Source organism: Pleurodeles waltl, chromosome 2_2 (genome assembly GCF_031143425.1).
Source record: "Pleurodeles waltl isolate 20211129_DDA chromosome 2_2, aPleWal1.hap1.20221129, whole genome shotgun sequence".
Classification (NCBI taxonomy): domain Eukaryota; kingdom Metazoa; phylum Chordata; class Amphibia; order Caudata; family Salamandridae; genus Pleurodeles; species Pleurodeles waltl.
In genome coordinates this window covers 1,182,078,322-1,182,099,574 of record NC_090439.1, presented here as the reverse complement: position 1 = coordinate 1,182,099,574, position 21,253 = coordinate 1,182,078,322, and positions in this window count along the sequence as shown.

Genomic DNA, 21,253 nt, shown 5'->3' with positions numbered 1-21,253 from the left:
GGGCAAGCAAGTAAGAGGGAAGATACAGGATTTAGACCAATTCACATGTAATCCAGATACAAGAGCAAACTTATTCAGTATATGCATTATCTTAGACAGGGAGACAGAGTGATTACGCAAATATACCAGGGCATCGTCCGCGTACAAGGATATTATGTGATATGTGTCGAACTCCCTTATGCCCCATTTGTGTGCGCAGCTTCTGAGCTTAATTGCAAGTGGTTCCATAGCTATTGCAAACAGCAATGGTGAGAGCGGGCAGCCCTGTCTGGTTCCTCTTTTCACAGGAAAGGCCTCCGACACTACCTGACCGGTTTTAACTCGGGCTGTTGGTTTGGAATATAGTGTAGCAATCCAGTTAATGAAGCCACTCCGGAATCCAAATGCCTTGAGGGCACTGAATAGGTATTCCCATCCCAGTGTATCGAACGCCTTCTCTATGTCTAGTGACACAGTCACACTATCTGGATCAGTGGTATTGTGCATGATACGGATTTGGCGCCATATATTGAGAAAAGTGTTTCTTCCCAGGATAAATCCCAACTGGTCCGGGTGTACTAAGTGTGGCAAGTGGGGAAGCAATCTGTTTGCTAGGATTTTCCCTAGAAGTTTGCAGTCAGTGTTCAGTAGCAAAAGTGGTCTATATGATCTGAGTCCAGTGGGTCTCGCCCCGGTTTGGGCAGGACCACTATTAGTGCTTCCCTCATAGAGTCTGGCAATTGTTTTCTATTGCGTCCTTCGTTAAACACCTCCAACAGAGGCTGTAATAAATGATTGCTGTGCGAGTTGTAGTATTCTGGTGGTAGACCGTCAGTGCCAGGAGACTTGCCGCGTGCCATCTGAGAGAGGGCCAAGCGAAGCTCCTCAATGGTAATGGGGCCGTCTAAGACATCAGCGTTGTTGACGACATTCGAATTTTGGGGAATCTGTGCTAGAAATTCGGACAATTGTTGTTCTGTAGGGGGGATAGAGGATTGATACAACATGTGATAGTACGTATAGAAGGTTTTGTTAATGTCCGTTTGAGTGTTAACCACCCTCCCTGTTTGCAATTTGATAGCTCCTATAGGCGATGATTGCGGTGATTGCCGCACTAACCATGCCAGCAGTTTGCCCGATCTGTCCCCCTCGGCATGTTGTCTCATTTTAAAATGTCTATAATTGTGCCTGCTAAGACTGTCATCTGTTTCTCTGTATTTTGCTTTCAGTGATATTAGCGTTTCTGTTGGGGTTTTATTTGTTATGACTTCAGTCTCCGCCTTTTGTATTTTGGCTTCCAGTTTTAGTAGCTCTGATGTCAGCATTTTCTCAATGCCCACCGACGCTGCCAGACATTGTCCTCTGATTACCACTTTATGTGCGTCCCACTCGGTGGCTCGGGTTGGTGTTGTATTTTTATTTAGAGAGAAATAGGACGATAGGCATGTGGCCAATTCAGTGTTAAAGGGAGGGTCAGTCAGGGCGTCTGGTTGCAGGCGCCATGTTGGGATGCTGGCATGTATGTATCCCCATAGCAATATGGAGTAGTGTGGGTTATGATCTGATATAGTGCGGGCTAGGTAGCCAGACGAAGTTACCTTTGGGATTATGCTAGGTGTAACAAAGAACATATCCAGCCTGGTGTGGAGTTTATGCACTGGTGAGTAGAACGAGTACTCACGTAGTGTGGGATGTGAAGTTCTCCAAATTTCGCTTAGCCCATTATTAGAAGCCCAGTCCAATAGTTCAAGCGATGCTCGTTTAGCCGGGGTGCGATCCAGTGGGGGCGGTAGAGCGATCTTTCAGGATATCTAGAACGCAGTTAAAGTCACCTCCCCATATAGCATCTGTTGCTGGGTCGCTGAGCATGCTGCTGCCCAATGTCCCTAGGAAGTCCCATTGGTTTGTATTAGGAGTATATAATGTTATTAGGGCTAAGGGGCTTCCGTCTAAGGTACCCTCCAGTACTACGTACCGCCCGTTTGGGTCACATTGTTTACGGGACATAGTGTATGGGACCCCGGGGGCTATCCAGATTACCGCTCCTTTTGCGTATGTCGAAAAGGTGGTCCCATATAATTGGCCTTTCCATTTTGTTTTAGTATTTGCCAACAAGGATTCATCTAAATGTGTCTCTTGCAACATGGCTATTTGAATCTGGTGCCTCCTTAGGTATGTATATATCCGATGTCTTTTGCCCGCGGATGCCATGCCCTTTACATTCCATGTGAGAATTTTATAACTAGCGGTATATCGCTTATTTTGAAGTGCCATGAGATCTAAGTGATATAAAGTGGGAGGGTACCGCCTGTGATTGCGCGAGCCCGATTTTCTTTGTTATTTGATACCTATACATATCATCTAGCCTCTTGACTACTGTGGTGTGAGACCTGCCTTTTAAGTTTACATTGTGGTGTGGCACTCTACAAATAATACATGTCAATACATATAACAGTAAAACGTTCCAATTACCTACAACTATAAGATCTGCTATGTTTAGCAACAATGGCAGTTGTGGTAAAAACAAGGGGGTAACAAAACTTGTCATCTTAGGGTAACTGTCCATATGGAGCGGAGGGTGTTCCATGGCTGCGGGTGGTTGAGTGTCTTAGACCCGGCCTATTTACGTATGTTAGTGTCCATGCTAGACAGGAGCGGCAACGAGCCGAGCCCACAAAATAAGGAAAGTATTTATGAGATTGCGAACGACGGAATCATCCAGTTAGGAACTGCGGATGGGGTGGTCTCCATTGTTCAGGGTCCAGGATTTAACAAATGTCATCTGCTGTTCTTGGAGTGAGGTTGGGGCCTCGGGTAGTGTCCGTTGAGTCGGAGTTTAACCCTAGGTCAGGATCTACTTCTGATTGCCCAGATAGAGAAGTCGGTGACGCATTGGCAAAACGCATCGTGGACTGTAGCAATAGCGATCGTTCAACTCGCGATTGTTCAGGGGATGGTTTGTTGTCTTGTTTACTGCGAGGTTTACCTTTATTCCTCGGGGGAAGGCTTTTGTCCTTAGTGGGTGGAGGGTCAGCTAGACCTTTTGCATGAAGCCATGTCCATGCGTCTTCAGGAGTAGTGAAAAATAGAGTGCGAGTGTTGTCTTGTATTCGGAGTTTAGCGGGGAACAACAAGGAGTATTTAATATTGTGTTCTCTTAGATGTTCTTTGATCCGGTAGAATGAGTTTCGTTTTTTTTGTACCTCTGCTGTGTAATCCGGATAGGTGGTTATTTGCGTGCTCTCAAAGTGTATTGGGCATATTTTTCGAAATAATTGTAGTATTAGGTCTCTGTGACGGTAGTTCAGTAGTTTTGCTATGAGGGGACGTGGATAAGCACCCGGTGGAGGGGGTCTGCCCGGGACCCTGTGGGCGCGTTCTATTGAGAAAAACTTTGGAACGTTGTTTTTCAGCACCGATTCAATCAGCCATTGTTCGATAAAGAGTTCTGTATTTGGGCCTTCGGCGCGTTCCGGAAATCCCACAAACCGGATGTTATTTCGGCGCGATCTACCTTTGGATTCTTCGGCCCTGCGTTTAAGTGTCTCAACTTCAGCTGTTATAGCACTTAGTCGGGATTTAACCTCTAGTATAGATGGTGTAAGGTGCAATGTGTCTTTTTCCAGCTCAGAGACCTTTTCTGCTAGTGTCTGATGGTCTGCGCGAAGCAGGTTAACATCTTCTGTGATTGAGCCAATCTTCGCTTCCAGTGTTGTTTTAGTGTCAAGTATGGCTTGCAGCACTTTTTCGAACTGTGTTGAGTGCGTTTGTAGTGTCGCTTCCATTTTCTGCAGGGTTTGGCATGTGTCTATAGCCCCGGATGTTAAAGGCGGTTTAGTGGGGTCCATAGTTTCTGGAGGCACACGCGGGATCTTTGGTTTTCCCATCAGGTAGTTCCCGCTCAGTTTTATTACTGCTCTCTGAATTCAGTGTTGAGTTGTCTAATTTTATCACAATGGCAAAGTACTACGGCGCCAGCGGCACATCTCATATGGTGTATAGAGGTATAACTGCGACACGGTGCTTGAGGGTGTCAAGCGGCCTCCCGTTTTCCCATTGCGTGCTCGCCAGTAGGCACCAACTAGTTCAGTTGCTTCTGTAGTTTATTTACTCATGCGTTCCTGTTGATTTTTGTGTTGATGTGGCATCAGCTTTTCATGTACCGTCAGACTAGGCAGTACTACTCCTCGTTTGCCTCCGCCATGATGATCCGACGTTTACCCTCGTGGGCGCAACCCCATATGTCTGTATCACGTTGTTTTAGCCCTCTAAGATCTGTGTTCTCTTGTAGCTGGTGGCCTTTCAGGTATGGCCTTGATCAACCAAGAGTTCCACATAGCGCTCAGCTCAACACGCCAGGTGCCCTACGATCGCAGTCACGTTGGGGCGGGGTCCTCTAGGCTCGATACCCACAGGAATAATCCTCCACTCACCTCCCTCAGGAAGCTCAGTAGTTCTGCACGAACGCGGCACCAGCCACCTTAGTTCTTCAGCGCTCGCGGCGCTCGGGCGTCTCCCAACGCGAACGCGCGGCGGAAGATGGCGCCCCGGGCGTCCCTCGGATCGGGCGCAAGTCAGGCGCCCCGAGCCGCTCCCTCGGCTCTTCGCCCGCCGTCGCCTCCGTCACGCTGGTTCCGCCGCTGGGGGGGGATGATTCTCACCCCCGCGGCGGGTCAGAGCTTCTTTTAGTAGGATCTTTATTGTAGGCCGGGTCGGAGCTGCGGATTGTACGTCCGACCCGGTCGCCATCTTGGAAACGCCCCCACTTAGCACCCAACCTTAACCAGGTAAAGGTTAGACATATAGGTGACTTATAAGTTACTTAAGTGCAGTGGTAAATGGCTGTGAAATAACATGGACGTTATTTCACTCAGGCTGCACTGGCAGGCCTGTGTAAGAATTGTCAGATCTCCCTATGGGTGGCACAAGAAATGCTGCAGCCCATAGGGATCTCCTGGAACCCCAATACCCTGGGTACCTCAGTACCACATACTAGGGAATTATAAGGGTGTTCCAGTATGCCAATATAAATTGGTGAAATTGGTCACTAGCCTGTTAGTGACAATTTGGAAAGAAATGAGAGAGCATAACCACTGAGGTTCTGGATAGCAGAGCCTCAGTGAGACAGTTAGTCATAACACAGGTAACACATACAGGGCACACTTATGAGCACTGGGGCCCTGGCTGGCAGGGTCCCAGTGACACATACAACTAAAACAACATATATACAGTGAAATATGGGGGTAACATGCCAGGCAAGATGGTACTTTCCTACACAACCCCCCCCCCAAACGAAGGACAATAAGACTAGCCATGACCTGATGAGTCTTCATTGTCTAAGTGGAAATATCTGGAGAGTCCATCTGCATTGGAGTGGGTACTCCCAGGTCTATGTTCTACTGTATAGTCCATTCCCTGTAGGGATATGGACCACCTCAATAATTTAGGGTTTTCACCTTTCATTTGTTTTAGCCAAAGTAGAGGTTTGTGGTCTGTCTGAACAATGAAGTGAGTGCCAAACAGGTATGGCCTCAACTTCTTCAGTGCCCAGACCACAGCAAAGGCCTCCCTCTCTATGGCAGACCAACACTTTTCTCTAGGGGTCAACCTCCTGCTGATAAAAGCAACAGGTTGATCCTGGCCCTCAGAATTAAGTTGCGATAAGACTGCCCCTACCCCTAATTCAGATGCATCAGTTTGGACAATGAATTTTTTGGAAGGGGCTTTTCAGGACAGGTGCAGAGCACATGGCCTGCTTCAGCTCCTCAAAAGCTTTCTGACAGTTTGCCGTCCATAATACCTTTTTAGGCATTTCCTTTGATGTGAGGTCATTAAGAGGGGCTGCAATGGAGCCATAGTTCTTTATGAATCTCCTGTAGTACCCAGTGAGGCCTAAAAAGGCTCTCACCTGAGTCTGAGTTGTAGGGGGAACCCAATCTATAATAGTTTGGATTTTCCCCTGAACTGGTGCAATCTGTTCTCCACCTACAAGGTGTCCCAGATACACCACTTTCCCCTGCCCTATCTGGCACTTTAAAGCCTTGATAGTGAGGCCTGCCTTTTGCAGGGCCTCCAAAACTTTCCATAGGTGGACCAGGTGATCATCCCAGGTGGAGCTAAAGACAGCTATATCATCTAGATATGCTGCACTAAAAGCCTCCAGCCCTTGCAGGACTGTATTCACCAACCTTTGAAAAGTGGCAGGTGCATTTTTCAATCCAAAAGGCATTACTGTGAATTGGTAGTGCCCTCCAATGGTTGAAAATGCAGTTTTTGCTTTAGCATCCTCTGATAACTTGATCTGCCAATACCCTGCAGTCAAATCAAGGGTGCTTAGATACTTGGCAGATGCCAGTGTATCTATTAGCTCATCTGCCCTGGGTATAGGGTGAGCATCAGTTTTAGTTACTTGGTTGAGACCTCTATAGTCTACACAAAATCTCATGTCCTTCTTTCCATCTTTGGAATAAGGTTTTGGTACAAGTACATCAGGAGAGGCCCATGGACTTTCAGAGTGCTCAACCACTCCCAGTTCAAGCATTTTCTGAACCTCTTGTTTTATGCAGTCCCTGACATTGTCAGGCTGCCTATAGATCTTACTTTTGACAGGCAAGCTGTCTCCAGTATATATAGTGTGCTCACACCAGGAAGTGGTGCCTGGCACAGTAGAAAAGAGTTCAGAAAACTGACCCAGGAGATTTATGCAGTGGTCTTTCTGCTCAGCAGTAAGACAATCTGCCAGAACTACACCTTCCACTAGAGCATCTTGTTCTGTGGAAGAGAAGAGATCAGGGAGAGGGTCACTCTCTTCTTCCTGTCCTTCATCTGTTGCCATGAGCAGGGTGAGATCAGACCTGTCATAGTAGGGTTTCAGGCGATTGACATGGAGCACCCTAAGGGGACTCCTGGTAGTGCCTAGGTCAACTAAGTAGGTGACTTCACCCTTTTTCTCAATAATAATGTGGGGTCCACTCCATTTGTCTTGGAGTGCTCTTGGGGCCACAGGCTCCAAGACCCACACTTTCTGCCCTGGTTGGTACTGAATCAAAACAGCCTTCTGGTCATGCCATTGCTTTTGGAGCTCTTGGCTGGCCTGAAGGTTTTTACTGGCCTTTTTCATGTACTCAGCCATCCTAGATCTTAGGCCAAGTACATAGTCCACTATGTCTTGCTTAGGAGCTTTTAAAGGTTGTTCCCAAGCCTCCTTTACAAGTGTTAGAGGACCTCTTACAGGGTGTCCAAATAGGAGTTCAAAGGGGCTGAAGCCCACTCCTTTCTGGGGTACCTCCGTGTAAGCAAAAAGGAGGCAAGGTAACAGGACATCCCATCTCCTGCAGAGTTTTTCAGGGAGTCCCATTATCATTCCTTTGAGAGTTTTATTAAACCTCTCAACCAGTCCATTTGTTTGTGGATGATAGGGTGTGGTGAACTTGTATGTCACACCACATTCCTTCCACATGGCTTTTAAGTAAGAAGACATGAAATTGCTTCCCCTGTCTGATACCACCTCTTTTGGGAAGCCCAACCTGGAAAAGATTCCCAGGAGGGCCTTTGCCACTGCAGGAGCTGTAGTGGTCCTTAGAGGAATTGCTTTAGGATATCTGGTGGCATGGCCCACTACCACCAAGATAAACCTATTGCCTGAAGCAGTAGGAGGGTCAAGGGGGCCAACTATGTCAACCCCTACCCTTTCAAAGGGGACCCCAACCACAGGCAGTGGAATAAGGGGTGCCTTGGGAGTGCCAGCTGTTTTGCCACTGGCGTGACAGGTTTCACAGGACTTACAAAATTCCTTTGTGTCCTCTGACATTCTAGGCCAATGAAACAAGGGGACAAGCCTGTCCCAAATTTTCATTTGCCCTAAATGCCCAGCCAAGGGAATGTCGTGGGCTAGAGTTAGGAGGAACCCACTGTATTGCTGAGGAATCACCAATCTCCTGGCAGCTCCAGGTTTTGGATCCCTTGCTTCAGTATACAAGAGGTTGTCCTCCCAGTAAACTCTGTGAGAGTCACTGACATCCCCATGAGTTTGTTTGACAGCTAGCTGTCTTAGACCCTCTAGTGTGGGACAGGTATGCTGTGCCACACTCAGCTCCTCCCTGGCATGCCCCCCTTCAGCCAAAAGCTCAGCAGTGTCTGCTTCCAGCTCCTCTGGTGTAGGTTCTGCACAGGGTGGACATTCTTCTTCCTCAGAAGTTGAATCCACTGTAGAGGGAGGGATAGTAGGTGGTGTTTTACCTTTACTAACCCTAGCTTTAGGGAGTACTTGGTCCATTCTTCCAGGATCCAAGTCACCCTGTCCTTTTTGCTTTTTGGCCTGAGCCCTTGTCAAAGCAAAAATATGCCCTTGAATGGCCAGCATTGCTGCATGAGCCTCCAACTCCACTTCTGCCCAAGCTGATGTCTCTAAATCGTTCCCTAGTAGACAGTCTACAGGTAAATCTGAGGCAACCACAACTTTCTTTGGACCAGTAAACCCCCCCAGTTGAGATTCACAACAGCCATGGGGTGGCTGAGAGTGTTGTTATGAGCATCAGTCACTTGGTACTGGTGACCAAGTAGGTGTTGTTCAGGGTGGACCAGTTTCTCTATTACCATTGTAACACTGGCACCTGTGTCCATGTAGGCCTGAACCTCAACACCATTTATTAAGGGCAGTTGCTTGTACTTATCCATATTAAGGGGACAAGCAACCAAGGTGGCCAAATCAATGGCACCTTCAGAGACTAACACTGCCTCTGTGGTCTCCCTAACAAGACCAACCCCAACTAAATTACCAAAAGTGAGCCCAGCTATTCCCTTGGATTGGCTATTAGTAGGTTTGCTCCCACCACCACTGCTATTACTAGGGGCACTAGGTGTAGCAGAAGGGGTTGTAGTAGTAGGAGGCTTGGTGCTTTTCTTTGGACAACTGGGATCAGTTGTCCAATGGCCTTTTATTTTACATAAATAGCACCATGGTTTCTTTACTTGATTTTGATTTGAAGAGGATTTGGGCCCACCACCCCCACCAGAGTGTTGTTGTGGGCCTGATGAAGACTCATTTTTAGATTTGTCCCCACCCTTGTCAGAAGACTTACCATCCTTCCTCTTGCCATCCTTGTCACCCCCTGTATGAACTTTTCTGTTCACCCTTGTTCTGACCCATTTGTCTGCCTTCTTTCCCAATTCTTGGGGAGAGGTCAGATCAGAGTCTACCAGGTACTGGTGTAACAAATCAGACACACAATTATTAAGAATATGCTCTCTCAGGATTAAGTTATACAGGCTTTCATAGTCAGGAACTTTACTGCCATGTAACCACCCCTCCAAGGCCTTCACTGAATGGTCAACAAAGTCTACCCAGTCTTGTGAAGACTCCTTTTTGGTTTCTATGAACTTGATCCTGTACTGTTCAGTGGTTAAGTCATAACCATCTAGGAGTGCATTCTTAAGAACTTTAAAATTATTGGCATCACTTTCCTTAACAGTAAGGAGCCTATCCCTACCCTTTCCACTGAAAGATAGCCATAGGATAGCAGCCCACTGCCTTTGAGGGACCTCCTGTACAACAAAGGCCCTCTTAAGTGCAGCAAACCACTTGTTAATGTCATCCCCCTCCTTGTAAGGGGGAACTATCTTGTGCAGATTCCTAGAATCATGCTCTTTTGCAGGATGACTATTTGGAGTACTGCTGCTGCCACCATGGGGTCCAAACCCCAACCTCTGTCTTTCTTTTTCTAAGTCAAATGCTTCCCTGTCTAGATCCAGCTGTTGCTTTTTAAGCTTCAGCCTGGACTCCTCCACTCTCAATCTATTGAGTTCCCTTTCTAACATTCTGTCTTCAGGGAGGGTGGGTTGGGCATGCCTTGACACAGAAGAATGGTGTGAATGAACAGAGGGAGACCTGTCCCTAACAGATGGCACTCTAACAACCTGGCCTAAAGGGGTTACCTCTATACTATGATGAGAACTCACATTAGTACCAGCCATGCTAGGTGGCCTGCTAAGGGGCAGGATGGGAAGGTTCCCTTCTAACCCTCTTACTGGGGGTGCCCCAGAGTCAGAGTGTGAACCATCAGCTAATTTCTCACCAGATGTGCCAACTAAGGTTTTATCCTGTTCAATGAGCATATTAACTAACAGTTCTCTTGAGGGATTCTTCCCTACCCCTAAACCTCTTTCAATACAGAGACTCCTTGCTCCTTTCCAGCTACGGTGGTCATAAGCAACTTTGGTCAGATCAACAGTTTGACCTGTACCAGACATTATAGAAAAGGTTTAAGGGACAGAAAAAGAAAGAAAAAGTTTCAGAACTTTTTAAAGAACAGGAAAAAAAACTTTTAAAACTTTTTAAGAACTTTTTGAAAGTTTTGGAGGTACTTTTCAGCACTTAGCAAAGTAGTAAGAGAAGAAAAGCAAAACTTTTTGGTTAGGTGTACATACACTGAACTTGATTTGTATATTTTTCTCTTATGAAAAGTACAAAATGACAAAGTGGTAAGTAGTTGCAAGTACTTATCCCACCGCTGCACAACCAAGAAAACAGTTAAGAAGGCGGCTGGATCAGCGTTACAAGGTCGCAGTAGTCGTCTTTGCTACTTTGTTGCAGTTTTGCAGGCTTCCAGCGCGGTCAGCAGTCGATTTCTTGGCAGAAGGTGAAGAGAGAGATGCAGAGGAACTCTGATGAGCTCTTGCATTCGTTATCTAAAGAATTCCCCAAAGCAGAGACCCTAAATAGCCAGAAAAGGAGGTTTGGCTACTTGGGAGGGAGGATAGACTAGCAACACCTGTAGGAGCCTATCAGAAGGAGTCTCTGACGTCACCTGCTGGCCCTGGCCACTCAGAGCAGTCCAGTGTGCCAGCAGCACCTCTGTTTCCAAGATGGCAGAGGTCTGGAGCACACTGGAGGAGCTCTGGTCACCTCCCAGGGGAGGTGTAGGTCAGGGGAGTGGTCACTCCCCTTTCCTTTGTCCAGTTTCGTGCCAGAGCAGGACTGGGGGATCCCTGAACCGGTGTAGATTGGCTTATGCAGAGATGGGCACCATCTGTGCACATCAAAGCATTTCCAGAGGCTGGGGGAGGCTACTCCTCCCCAGCCCTGACTCCTTTTTCCAAAGGGAGAGGGTGTAACACCCTCTCTCTGAGGAAGTCCTTTGTTCTGCCTTCCCGGGCCAAGCCTGGCTGGACCCCAGGAGGGCAGAAACCTGTCTGAGGGGTTAGCAGCAGCTGCAGTGAAACCCCGGGAAAGGTAAATTGGCAGTACCCGGGTCTGTGCTAGAGACTCGGGGGATCATGGAATTGTCTCCCCAATGCCAGAATGGCATTGGGGTGACAATTCCATGATCTTAGACATGTTAAATGGCCATGTTCGGAGTTACCATTGTGATGCTATACATATGTCGTGACATATGTATACTGCACGCGTGTAATGGTGTCCCCGCACTCACAAAGTCCGGGGAATTTGCCCTGAACAATGTGGGAGCACCTTGGCTAGTGCTAGGGTGCCTACACACTAAGTAACTTAGCACCCATCCTTTACCAGGTAAAGGTTAGACATATAGGTGACTTATAAGTTACTTAAGTGCAGTGGTAAATGGCTGTGAAATAACGTGGACGTTATTTCACTCAGGCTGCACTGGCAGGCCTGTGTAAGAATTGTCAGATCTCCCTATGGGTGGCACAAGAAATGCTGCAGCCCATAGGGATCTCCTGGAACCCCAATACCCTGGGTACCTCAGTACCATATACTAGGGAATTATAAGGGTGTTCCAGTATGCCAATATAAATTGGTGAAATTGGTCACTAGCCTGTTAGTGACAATTTGGAAAGAAATGAGAGAGCGTAACAACTGAGGTTCTGGTTAGCAGAGCCTCAGTGAGACAGTTAGTCATCACCCAGGTAACACATACAGGGCACACTTATGAGCACTGGGGCCCTGGCTGGCAGGGTCCCAGTGACACATACAACTAAAACAGCATATATACAGTGAAATATGGGGGTAACATGCCAGGCAAGATGGTACTTTCCTACACTTATGTGTACTGCAAACATGTTAATGTTGCACATAAACCTACAATCTTGGTGATTCAGCAGAAGGGGGCTGCAGATGGGTCATTATTCCCAAACACCCTGCCTTTCTGAAGGTCCCCCACTCATGCTAAAACATTTATTCACTGTTTTTACAGCAAAGCCGCCCATTTTATTAATGAGGAGGCAGTCGACATGGTTAGCACCACTAGATGGTGCCAGGTCCGTGTCCTCTGAAGAGTCCACTACAGTTTGTTAATGAGGAGGCAGTCAACATGGTTAATACCACTAGATGGCATCAGATCCTCTGCTTTGAATAGCCCACTTCAATTTGTTAAGGAGGATGCATATGACATGGTTAATACCCCTAGGTGCCCCCAGTTCCCAGTCCTATGAAGAACCCACTTTAGTTTGTTAATGAGAAGGCAGCCAACATGGTTGTTACCAGTGGATGGTCCCAGGTCATCTCCTATGAATATCCCATTTCAGTCTATTAATAAGGAGGCAGCTGATATGGGTAACACCACTAGGTACTCTCCTATGAAGAGCCCTCTTCAGTTTGTTAATGAGGAGGCAGCCAACACAGTTAGTAGCGCTAGATGGCGCCAGGCCCTCTCCTATGAAGAGCCCTCTGCGGTATGATGTCCTCTCACTACATCTGATGTGCCTGAGCCTAGGAGTCACTGCAGTGAAATGATGTCTGTTAAAGATATCTATATTTATATTAACACTAAAAACTCAAACGCAAGGTGTGCTGCCCTGTAGTGACCACACATTGGAGTGTGACACAGCGGAAACTGCCACAGTGGAGCCGACATGTCCAAGCCCTGGATGTGTATGTAATGTGCACCTGGTGCAGAGTGGGTCTGTCCCAGGTATCTGCTCCCAGCACAGGTCTCTCCCACTCCATGTTTCTATCTTTCAGGCCCAGCTGTGCTCCGCTCCGCTTCTAAGAAGTCACAGATGTTAGTAGGTCCTTGAGTCCAAGCCCTGGAACATGTCTACAGGTGATTCCCAAACAACCTTTGTGTGTGGACACAAGGGAAGTAAGACCCAAGTGAAAATGATGTAGTTTCTGCAGTAATGAAACTTGGACCCGATTCATTTGCTCAGTTTGGGATAAAGTGTCACCCATAAATCAAGAACATTGTGACTCATAAATCACAAAAATGTCACACTTCAGCACACTGCAAACATGTTAATGTCACATGAAAGCAAACTGGAAACCCGGCAGTCCTGTAGATGGGGGGTTGCAGAGGGGTCATTGTTCCTCAGGCCCTTTAGTTTTTGAAGTTCCTGCACTCGCGCTTAAACATTTATACCCATGTTCTTTGTTCAGATTGTGATAAAGTGTTGTGAGGAATTGGTTTGTTGGTTAGCTGGGGTGTGAGCCCTGGTCAAGCAACAGCCATAGTCTCTTGAGGGTGAACCACGAAAAGTCACTAATTTAACCTAAGCTTAACCCTGGATAGCTTGGCATAAAAAGCAGTCATGCTAAACTTAGGGGCAATCTGTTAAGTATTTACGCAGTACACAAACAATAAATATCCCAAAACAACTTATAAAATAGAGGAAACTTTAATAAATTAATTGACATGAAAACCATGAAAATCCAATTAGTAGAACATAAGTTCTGAATTTTTAATGCTTAAGGTTAAAAATAGAAAGTACATTTAGTGCCACAACCAAGGGTCCAGGAACAGATGGATACCTCTGGAGGGGTCAAGACTCACTCAGGCTGGGCACAGGTGCAGGTTTAAGATGGCGGGATCCTGTTATATCTCTGTGGCTCAAACAGGAGACCAGCTGAACTAGCCCTTGTAACCTCTGACGTCCAGGGTGCAGGTGGTGATGCTGACCTCTGAAAGTTCCAAGGAGGCTCTAGGCATCAAGGCAGTCTGTTCAGGTACAGCAGCAGTCTGGAAGAGTGCACAGCAGGTCACAGCAGCAGGCAATCCTCTGGGAGTCCTTCCGCCGGTCCAGTGGTGAACTGAGGAGCAGGTCTGAGAGCCCTATTTTTACACCCTGGTACCATGCCCTCAGAATTTGGGTGGAGTTTCCAGAAAGGGTGTCTGAAGTTCCAGGGATTTCCTGCCCCCCCACCCTGTATCCTACTTTACTGCACTGACAACTTCAAGTTTATTTATTTATGATAAAGAACTCAAAGAGATCCACATAAACAGATAAATAACGAAACTGCAAATACTACATACATAAATAACATACATTTCTTAGGAATTAATGGGACAAAGGCATCCTAAAAAGAGAGAAACATAATATTAGCATACAGTTCCACCAATAGAACTTTAAAAAGCACTTATAAAAAGTTAAAAATCTTGTAAAAAAACATTTTATTAGGGAGTACATACAAAGACTGTAAAAGTTCCAAGGCGGAAAGTATGGAAAGCTGAAGACAGATGGCCCGCAAGAGAGCAAAAAACAATCACAGGGATTGCTTGCTGGCCAAAAATGAAAAAATTCCCCAGACACGCATAACCTGTGTAACAACTTTTACTCCTTTGTCTAACACCATTAAAAAGGTGATCAATAGACGTTGGCCAATTTTGGAAAGCGGTGGAAGTATTATACCTAGACCCATTTTTGCCTTTAAGCGTACTACAAACATAAAAGATATGGTGGTGCATACACGTCCACAATCTAGAGATAACCCAACACAAAAAACCCTGTGGGATATCCCGCCTGTAGCAGGCCACTTTCCTTGTGGGAATTGCAATGTATGCCCCTTAACTAGTAAGGTCACATTTCTAGATCTAGACCCTATTGGAAGGTGGTTTTTAAAGAAACATACTAACTGCAATTCCAAAAATTGTATTTACATGATTACTTGTCCCTGTGGCTTACGTTATGTGGGGATGACGACACGACCAGTTAAGGTCCGTATAAATGAACACAGAAGTAACATCAGATGTCGAAAAGAGACTACTAAACTTAGCTCTCATTTTTTGGATGCTAAGAATTCACCAGATAACCTTAAATGGGTGGTCCTAGAAGTTCCAAAAGTGCTTCCACATGGTTCTAACTCACTTTTTAGGATAGAACACAGATGGATCTTTAGATTGGGCACATCACAGCGAGAACTCAACAATGATATTCCCTGGACCTCTCTCTCATCTTAGGAGAGATTGTGTTGTACACTTTTCTACTTGGTATCTTGTACTTCTTAATCTTCACTTGTCACACAACCATCTGGTCCATTTACTCAGCCCTGTATACCTGAGTTAATATTGATAGACCTTGGTAAGGTGGTTGGACGGTGACAACATATAAAAATGTTCTCTGATGGGAGTATATACCATATTTATATATATGCTAAGAGGAATATATTGATCACGTGGCTGAACACATAACTGAACAACCGATTTGCTTACATGATCTCCTCCTTTCATTATATTGTTTGTTCAGAGGTCAGTGTTCTCTGTGGAAATAATCGTTTCACATTGAGTGGCAGTGTTTTTATTTATTTATTAAATGCCCTCGGGCTCATACGTATCGATGAACTGACTGACGGACTCAGCCGTGGCTGAGTCCGTCTTCACTGTCAACAACAGTGTCAGACGGCAGGTCCTTCCGGGTAAGACGGAACGGGTATAAATACCTGTCTCCGCATCGCGCTCCCGTCTTTTGTGGACGCGCGCCGGAGGGTAGGTTTATTTGCCTACGATACAGAAACGGAAGTAAGTGCTCACCGTATTTATCGTGTTTGGCGTTAATTCTTTACAATCGAATGCATCCGCCTGGAACGCTCTGATTCTTACTAGTAAATGGCTTGCCTCGTTATCGCGTGTTCCTTTCACCCTATTTCAGGGAGTTTTCATTTCTTTGTTTACGCATTTAAACAACATCGGCATATATAAAAAAAAATTTAAACTGCCGTCATATAAGTGCATGTTAATCACTAAGGATGCGTTGTTCTGCATAACCATATGTTACTGTTGAACAAATACAAGGGAAGTTGCGATGGTTACATTCTTTCCACACTGACTTATCGTTGTCCCTTGTACGGTGCCAGGCTATAACTTGTCTGAATCATTTAATCATGTCTTTTGATTTCAACGACCAGTTATATTGTGTTGTCAGTTAAGTAATGTATTAACTCATTATAACTTTATCTTTACCTCTATCCATTGTGATTCATGATCATTAATGACTAGAATTTCAGTTTCTTGTTCTGGCGAGTGATCCTCTTGAGCTCTATCCTGACATATGGGATGGTAAGCTACATTCTTTTTATTTTGTTTTTCACACGAGTGAGTCACTATGATCACTTTTTTCTCACAAGTGCACTAGTTTTCAACATTGTATTAATGTTTAACTTTATTTTGACTACTGTTCATCGATTTATATTTATTTAGGGTGACCTTTCCTACGTTATTATACAGGACTAAGTAAGTGACTTTGTTCCTTCGACATACTGTTGATTAGAAACTTTGGAAAAGGTTTTTTTCTTGTGTCCTGATGAAGCGTCACTGGATCCGGATGGACCACATAGACGCAAAACATGTAGACTTGTACTAGTGAGGTACCCTAATTGGTTTTCCTCTCTTTTTTTAAGTGTGAGTAGGTGTACATAATTTATCACGTTACTCCGCATTTTTGTTTTTAATCTTGGTTGCCATCACTCGCATTACTGATTAAAATTAAGAATCATTTTTTTGATGGTAAATCAATTTTAAATGTTTCATTCTCTCTAACATTGACTCGGGTCCTAAGATTGGGTAGCCCTGGATTTAATATTTTCACCTTTCAGAGTCACCATTTGAGTAAAGTGGTTAAGAGGTCCCCTTCGGGGTGAGCCCGCCAGGCATTGCAGTACCAGCCTGACAAGGAGCTTTCCCAATGATGATGCCAGTCATCCATTGTGATGCATGAGGGTTTTGCTCCTGATTAAGTTGATTCACTAGTGTGAACCATATGTGTGCTTGGAACAGTGTACCTATTTTTGTATGACAGATGGGTTTCAGCCATTTGAGCCGGAATGGTAAAAGTGCTGGGCTAACAAAAAGAACATGATTTAAATCTTGAACCTGGAGAACCCCGAGATGATTCCGGAGAACCCCGAGATGATTCCTGGCAGTGCTAAACGCCTGATCAAAGAACATTATTGGGCAAAAATCAACGAAGAATCTCTCGGTTCACATGTGTCAGGTCGGCTGACAGCTGAATTCCTGCTGGTCAAACACGTTCCCTTCCCTGAAAGCTCCCTGGATCTACCCATACCAGCCCGTGCTCGCTCTCTACTACTCCAGCTCAGGTACGGGACATTGGCGGTTAATAGCTACACGGCTGGTTGGTCGACTAACAGTTCCCCATCGGACAAATGCATAAATTGTCATTTATGCAAGGAAACAGCTGAACACATCCTATTTTTCTGCCCTCTGTACAAAGGCCCCCGAGGGAAGTGGATTATTCCCTTGTGCAGAACACTCCAACCACTATCCCGCAACAGTCTATTCAGAATATGTAAATACGACACTTCCATACTGATAATCAGCGCTGTTTCTAAATATCTGGCAGCAGCATGGAAAATTCGTAATAGGACTATTCTAGATTTTAACTCACTGTTTGAAGAGCTGTCTTGAAAACAGTAAATCAGCATCCTGTTATATCAGCCTTGGGCTCTAATTGTAAACCGCGACTTATTGAGCACAAAAAACCGTATCTCTGAATAAGTGCTATATTGAGTTATTTTAACTAAAGTGTTTTATAAATTTGAAATTATACTTAATTTTATAATTGTCAAGATGCAATTTATTGGATTAATTAACCCAAAAGAACTAATTAACCTAGAGCATCATCTACCACTGTCTGACTTCTTAAATTTTTTAATCAGTTTTACTGTCTCGAGTTTCAATGCCTGATTTTATATAGAGATGTGCCACACAACAGCTTTTACGTTATCATTATTCTACTGTTCAGGGTTATGTACAGGGTAAGATCCAGAGACTATTCCGAGCACCTCTTTCACCCCTCCTATTTATGTAATCTTTCTCAGGCAGCTACTGGACCCCTACTTTTTTTACTATTGTTCCTTTTATTGTGTACTGGTTTATGGTTTTTATCTTTCTGTATGTATGTATATACTTTTTAAATCTTTTAAATGGCCCAAATTTGGACCGAATAAACTATTGATTGATTGATTGAAATCTTGAACCTTAGATTAACAACATTTTCATTCTGTTGGCATACCGTACCATGTGGCTAGAAGGCCATTCAATGGGAACAGACCCTGCCTCAGCAGAATCCAGAAAATGTCTAACTGCATGCTGCGCCTTCCATGTGATATAGGGTTGTGCTTTCTTTACTAAAATGGAGTCAAATAAATTCTGAAAGCCACTTTTCTTTAGGCATGCTTCTTTGTCCTGCTGGAAACTGAAGGACTGCGTAGCCTGTTTCAAAATGGCTTTTAACTGCATCGATGATAAATGAAATACCTGGTCACAATTTCTAACACATCAAAGGCAAAAGGAAAGTGTCTACTGATTGTGAACCTTCCTCTGTTACCCGCCCAGATTTCTTCCTTCAACAGGGACCTCAGTGTATCGTCCTCACTCCTTGCAAGACTTCAACCCAACGCATCACCCCCGCCGGGCCCTGAACAAACACAATCCTCAGGCCCATCTCCAACCTTAATCAATCTTTATTTCGGCATTACAACAAAATAAATTCAACGATAGGACATTAAAAAATACTATTATATGGAACAACAATCTCGAGACAATATTGAGACAAATATTACACTAAAATATCATTAAGATCAAAGAATAAATAGTCATATGCACATTCATTTATAGCTTATAAAAAGTGAACATAAATTCCTCAGGGACTTGGTTACAAAGCAAGTTCCCAAAATATCAAGCATTGTGGAAATCTACACCAATTCAACAGTGAAAACAAATTTAGCAGCCACCTCCCTAGAAGTAGTAAGCACCAAATTTGCAAATAAACTAAGACAGTGCAATAGCATAACAGTGCAGACAATCAATACGTGTTAAAATAGAGGGCAGGTGTCTGTGGTAGTTCCTTTCTCTTACACCACATTGCAAATGAAACTTTGTCTGCCACACAAGGGAAACATCCTGAACAACTAGGTCTAAACCACTACTTGCCTGAACCACTACTGCTAAACAACTAAAAGTCTCTACAACTAAGTACTGAACAACTACTGTCTAAGCAACAATTGTGACTGAATAACAATTGCCTGAACAACTAATTTTAAGGTAAGGTTTTCTTTTTTGTTTTTCTATGGTTTACTAGTTGTTTAGAATATATATATATATATATATATATATATATATATATATATATATATATGTATTAGTTGTTCAGGCAATTGTTATTCAGGCACAATTGTTGTTTAGACAGTAGTTGTTCAGTACATAGTTGTAGAGACTTTTTAGTTGTTTATCAGTAGTGGTTTAGGCTATAGTTGTTTAGGACCTAGTTGTTCTGTCACATATTCGCCATACAAACAATAGGTTGACTTGTATCCATTTTTAAAATTCTATAGACCTCTAAATGCTGGCAAGTTTCAAAATTCCTACACAGAGGAACTATCCACATTCTTCTAGGCTTGATATAGGCATGACAGAGGAAGAGGACATGGACTTCAGTTTCATTAGGGCCACCACATGAAGGGCAAGCCTGATTTTTGGCTTCCATTTGCCCATTTAGAGGTGTGTGGAAGTAAAGGCAAGGTGCCAAACCTAAATTGCACATACAATTTCCTAGCCAAACGTAGTTCGATTTCATCCATGGAACTTTCTAAGTTAAAAAAATCTTTGTTAAGTATAAAACTATTAGTTAATGATCTTAATGTGGAGCTGGACAGTGTTAGATTTAATCATAAACTTTATAGCTTTTTTTAGATCGACTTTGGAAACGCTAGAACATGCCCTACTAGGATCGTCCCACAGACTGCCTCTCCTCATGTTCCTCAGGGTCACTCTAACATGCCATTACCCGAAGTAACTTGCCTGCACTATGCATACCAAGTATTTCTTCAAGGGCTAGCCTGCAGACAGATAGTGGCCCAGTATAAAATCGCCCTACGGGCTATCTCCTCCGAAATGGGTCGAACCCCCATGTCAGGTATAAGTGGACAACTGTGTGTTAACTGAAAAGTTCAACAATTGTCTCAGAAAACACCAACTATTGATAGGAAATCAGGGTTGCTTGTTATGGGGGGGCAATTTAAGAACTGCATCCATACTTTTCCCAACTTCCTGGTAAATCTGCCTCAATAATGGCTGAGCCCGCTTAACCATTCACCTTTAAACTCTGCATTTGTTGAACGTCAACTGCACCCTATTATCAAAAGGATCGCGTCTACTAACATCAGTACTGCATGCTGGGAGGGAAAGATCTAGTACTAGTGCATTGTGGTCACTCTCATGCCTTGTGTCAATTACCACGTCTTCCACATACACCCAAAGTCTGATATCCACAAATATATAGTCGATGAAGCTGGTACACCCCGCCTATTAAAGTATGCTTTCGATTTATATCAGACTTTGATCTTCCATTGCAGGCTTGCAACAAATGGTTTAGTGTAAGTGCTTACATTTGCAAAGCCAACGCTGATCATTTCTCACGCAAGGCCAGGATCTACCAAATATTATCTTCTGCAGCTGTAATAGACTCACAGTCATAACCAATCTCCAGAGGTTTGAATTGGCAGTTAAAGTCCCCAACAATGACCTTTAATGCCGACCCTGGGAGGGAGGCCATGTGAGCATCAAGAATCTCCATAACTGATGATTCCTGCCCATGCCCCACAGATCTTCAGTGTACATTATAAACATACATATTTGACAGGGATGGAAAAGAAAGATGAATACAGAGAATGTCGTCAGACATTATCTCAACTGTTTTAATAATACAACCAAAGTGGACACCAACCCATATAGTCAAGCCACCAGCAGGCTTTCCCCCCTTCCCCTTCCAATTGTGTTTTTACAGTAGGAGGCAAACCCCACTCGCTGACGCTCCATAAGTTGCCAAGTTTCTTGAAACATACGTCAAATTGATTTATATAGTTCCCCCAATCTGGACACCCCAACTGTAAGAGGCTGGCCTGGTTTGTAGTGGGTACCTTTGGTACTTACACCCAAGGTTATCCCTTATTAGTTAAATGTAGTAGTGTTCTAGCAACTGAGGCTGTCTAGAGGTAGCTTTAGCAGAGCAGCTTAGGCTGAACTAGGAGACATGCAAAGCTCGTGCAATACCACTTCTGGTTACACAGTAC